The sequence below is a fragment of the Rattus norvegicus genome, unplaced genomic scaffold (assembly GCF_021556685.1).
Source record: "Rattus norvegicus strain SHRSP/BbbUtx unplaced genomic scaffold, alternate assembly SHRSP_T2T unassigned-0000185, whole genome shotgun sequence".
NCBI lineage: Eukaryota > Metazoa > Chordata > Mammalia > Rodentia > Muridae > Rattus > Rattus norvegicus.
In genome coordinates, this window is record NW_028238902.1 from 20001 (window position 1) to 25000 (window position 5000).

At 64.9% G+C, this 5000-nt stretch overlaps 1 long non-coding RNA gene across 1 annotated transcript in view; it reads right to left on the bottom strand.

Moving 5' to 3' along the window:
- LOC147997336 (uncharacterized) overlaps positions 1-5000 on the bottom strand; it is an 18155-nt gene that overhangs the window by 12127 nt on the left and 1028 nt on the right. The window lies entirely within an intron of this gene.

A 5000-nucleotide genomic window follows, 5' to 3' on the forward strand; every position in this document is an offset into this window, starting at 1 on the left:
GCGGGAACGACCGAACCCCCCTCAGAGCGGGAAGAGGGGCGCGGGACGGACGGGCGGGGGACGGCGGGGGCAGAACCGGGAAGGCCACCCGTCGGAACCCAGCGACACACCCGTACCGAGACGCCGCGAGGACGACACGCTCCCAACACGAGGCCCACGCCGCGGACCATACCGGGCGCGGCCGCGCCGGCGGATGCGGCCGGGGCTCACGGGCGGGCGGGGGCCGCAGCGGGCCCACCCCCAAAGCACACGGGCAAGCGAGGCGCAACGCCGGGGAGACGGGGAAACCACCCCCGACCCCCTCGGGCGGGGTCGGAGGACCGTGAACCGGCGGGAGGGAGACCACGCCAACGGGGAGCGGCGGGAGACCGGACGGCGGCCGACCCCGGGCGAGAAGCGGAGGATGAGGACGGGCCCAACGCCTGACACGCGGCGGCAACGCCCTCGCGCGGACAGGTGGAGGAGGAGGGGAGGAGGTCGACGAGCGACTCTGACCCCGCGAGGGGGGAGAGAGGGGGGCCGAGCCCGCGTCGGAAGGGAGGCCGGGCCTCGGGGCAGCGAGGGGGAGAGACACCGACCGGAGCCCCCACCGCCACACCGGGACGCGCACACGGGTTCGACTCAACGCCCAGGCGCCCACCTTGGCACCCCGGCAGCTTTCCCCCGACGCACGCCTTCCCAGAGGACGGCGGGGCCGGACGGGCCCCCGCGCAGACGCACCCTCAGCCAACAGGCCCCACGGACCGGCGTGGGCGACAGCCACTAAAGCCTCTTTCTCCTCTACGCCTCGCGGGGCGTCTTTCCCCCCGCACACGCCTCCAAGAGACCAGGCGAGACGCGCCGCCACGGCCGCGGCGGCCGGGACGCCCTTCAAACCGCAACTTCCTCCCGCCCGCCGGGCGGCCCTTCCCCCCAGGCACCCCGCGACCGCCCCGGGACCCGTGCGCGCCCGGCTGCCCCCCCGTGAGGAGGGGCCCGGCAGCACGGCCGCGGGTCGGCCAGACGAGGAGCGAGAGAGAAAGGAACGCCGGCGGGCGGGGAGGGGGAGCGAACCGACAGAACGAGGACCGTCGACGGCAGGGCGGGCCGCAGCGGCACCCCCCGCGGGAGACGCCTCACAAGGGACCGGGAGGCCGCTCGGGCGGCGACCGGGCACGCGAGCCAAGCCGGCGGGAATCACACTGCACCCAACCCGGAGCAGTCCCGCCACGCCCGCGGCACCGAGCCGACCCGAAACCAACGGACAACCCCCGGGAGCCCGAGGAGACGCCAGCCGACGCGAGAGAGAACCGAGGCAGACGCCGACGCCAACCGACGAAGACCCCCGCGTGGCAGCGGGTCCCAACGTCCGACGACGCGCCGGACGCGGCCGACCGCCGGTTCCCCCAAATAAGAAGTCCGCCCCCGAGAGCGAGGCCAACCCCGCGGTTCACGGACCCTCAAGAGCCCCGCGGAGGGGGAAGGGGGGGTAGGACGGCTCCCGCGATCTCCACCGGCCGTGGGAACGCTGCCGTGGAAGGGGGGGACGAGGCGGCAACCGCAGACGCCCGAGAGCACGCGGCACGCACCACACGCGACACGACCTCGCCGCGAGAGTGGCCGGGACGTGGACGCGCGTGGGAGGGACGCACACGCGACGGAGGGCACGGGGGGAAACGGAGGCGGGTGGGACCGGGAGCCCACCGCCGCCCTTCCAAACCCACCCGTCCCGCGACGACCCCTCGCGGTGAGGGGGGTACCGCGCACGCGGGCGTGTGCACGGCCCTTCCCCGCCACCTGCCACCAGAAACCCAATCTCCCCCACAAGCTCCGCACAGCGGCAGGTCGACAGAGCCCCGTCCCGCGTGATCCCTCCTCGTACTCGGAGCGGGGAGGCGCGGGTCGCGGTAGGCGAGAGAGCAAACGCTGCGCGCAGAAGGCTGAGGTCAGGGCGGGCAGCCGAGGGGACCATCCGGGAGAAGCCCCTCGGAGATCGTAAAGCCCTTTCCGAAGATAGCTAGAGAAGGCAAATTCCTCACTGAGGGCGGGACGAACCCAACACCGACGAGCAGCCAAGGGCTCCGTGCACGCAACGGGAAACGAGCAACAGGCGCGGGACAGAACGGGAAGGACCACGCGCCAGCTGGTGGGGGGTCTGCGGTATCGGCAAAGGTCTCTTTCTCCGGGGTCTTCTTGAGCATTCGCGGACCGGGGGGACCTGCGACAGGTCCCCGCCGAGAGCCAGGCCTCTTCAAGGCGCACACAAAGGAGGAGCCTTGACTTGAGGGAGTCCGGTCTTTAAAAAGGGCCAGCCGCGATCGCTCAGCACCACCCTAACCGCGCAGGGCCCGCGGGTGAAGGCACCAAAAACATAGGCACGGGGTGGGCGCTCACCCAACGGAAGGAGCCTTTTAACCGCACACTCAACTCCTCGACCCCCCCCCTTTCTGTCACCGTGCAGAAAGCCGGCAACTAGGACAAGGGAAAGCGTAAAGGCACAAGCACCATGGAGCACAGGAGGCACGCCGGGGAGCGGGAAGCGCCACCGCCAACTCAGAAGCGGGCACCTTGGTGGTCAAAGCCCGGAACGCTCCAGGAGCACCGCAAGGCTCACACGAAGCAGGGCGCGTGCACACACCATTCGGGAAGGGTATGCACCGCAGCGGGTCTACCACCTTCCCCCGGCACGGGGGAAGAGGGCCGCGAAGCAGTGAACGGCGTGGGGGCAAGCGCCCCCGACACGTCCACAGGGACACCGCGAACCACAGCAACAAGTGTGCGCGGGTCAGCGCTCGTGCCGGACAGCCGCACCCCTGACTTCCACACACCACCCTGCAAAGGAATGGGGAGGAGAGACGAGGGGCCCGCTGGCAGAACGAGAAGAGCGGTCGCCATTCGCGCTGAATGACCATTCGCCATGAATGTCCGTCCCTCGCCTGGCGCGGCTTAGGCCCCGGCCCGAAGAGAACGCGGCAGCACCACATCGATCCAACGGGAGCGAGACACGCCATGCATCGGGAACAACGGGCGTGAGAGCTTTCTAACAACGCACTGGACGGGAATACGAGCGAGAAGAGCGAGAGAGAGCACGGGAAGAAGTCGCTAACACTGCCACACACACAAAAAAAAAAATTTACCCTTCTCGAGGGCGAGAAAAAAAAGGAAGCGTTGCACTCGGGAGGCACGTGGCGTGGAAGAACGGGACTCAACGGGCAGCGGAGGTTCGGGAACTCCTTCAAAAAAAAATAAAAATAAAAAATAAAAAATAAAAATAAAAAAATAAAATCCCCTTCGAAGGAGAAAAGGTGCAACTCGGGAGGCACACAGCAGGAAAGAAAGGGACACACCACCAAGCAGCGGAGGTTCGGGAACTCCTTCCAAAAAACAAAAAAAAAAAAAAACAAAAAACAAAAAAAAAAAAACAAATAAAAAAACCGGTCGGCCGCAGAGGAGCACGCCAGGGGGTCACTAGCACCAAACGGGAAAACCCTTCCAGTCGCACTCGGCACCAACGACTCCTACCGGTAACGGACGACAACCACCACGGGGAAATCGGGAACGCCTGACACGCGGGACGGTTGTCATAAAGCTGCCCCACAGAGCACAGGCAAGCAAGCACGGGAAAGCAGGAAGCGCGTACTCATGGGGGGACGCTAAGCTTCAAGCATCGAAGAGGCCCATGCGCAGAAGAAAAGAGCTAGGGCTGGACAAGCAAACAGCCTTGGTGCAAGCCTCTTCCAACGTCCTTTAATGACAAAAAGAGTCAAAAGGACAGCGTGTCAGCATATATCTCCAGGTACAATAAGGACAGATAGCAAAGATGAAAAGTGTAAAAGACACAGGGATAAACATGACAGGCCACACGGAACGTCTGGAAGTCATGTTCGGTGACGTGTCCCCAAGAGGTCCCCATGTAGAAAGAGAACCGGACCGCAAAGGAACAACTGGTCGACCTTAGAACCCTGAGTGCTCACAGACCGAGGAGGCCATGGTAGATAGCCTGGAACACAGCTTCCCCTCGGCCTCAGAAGTCCATGCTCCCGCTGGCAGGGACCGGGGAGGATCCTGGAAAAAATAAAGTCTCGGAGGCGCCCCCTAGCCGGGACACCTCGGCTCGGAGGCCGGGGACACAGCACCCTCTCGGCCTCAGAGGTCCAGGCTCCCGCTATCAGGGACCGAAGGGACTCCTGGAAAAGAAAAAAAAAAAAATCCGTGGCGCCACCTAGCCGGGCCACCTCGGCTCGGAGGCCGGGGACACAGCACCCTCTCGGCCTCAAAAGTGTCTATGGTCCCGCTGGCTGGGACCGAAGGGACTCCTGGAAAAGAAAAAAAAAAAAAAAAAAACTCCGTGGCGCCCCCTAGCCGGGCCACCTCGGCTCGGAGGCCGGGGACACAGCACCCTCTCGGCCTCAGAGGTCCAGGCTCCCGCTATCAGGGACCGAAGGGACTCCTGGAAAAGAAAAAGAAAAAAAAAAAAAAACTCCGTGGCGCCCCCTAGCCGGGCCACCTCGGCTCGGAGGCCGGGGACACAGCACCCTCTCGGCCTCAGAGGTCCAGGCTCCCGCTATCAGGGACCGAAGGGACTCCTGGAAAAGAAAAAGAAAAAAAAAAAAAACTCCGTGGCGCCCCCTAGCCGGGCCACCTCGGCTCGGAGGCCGGGGACACAGCACCCTCTCGGCCTCAGAGGTCCAGGCTCCCGCTATCAGGGACCGAAGGGACTCCTGGAAAAGAAAAAAAAAAAAAAAACTCCGTGGCGCCCCCTAGCCGGGCCACCTCGGCTCGGAGGCCGGGGACACAGCACCCTCTCGGCCTCAGAGGTCCAGGCTCCCGCTATCAGGGACCGAAGGGACTCCTGGAAAAGAAAAAAAAAAAATCCGTGGCGCCACCTAGCCGGGCCACCTCGGCTCGGAGGCCGGGGACACAGCACCCTCTCGGCCTCAAAAGTGTCTATGGTCCCGCTGGCTGGGACCGAAGGGACTCCTGGAAAAGAAAAAAAAAAAAAAAAAAACTCCGTGGCGCCC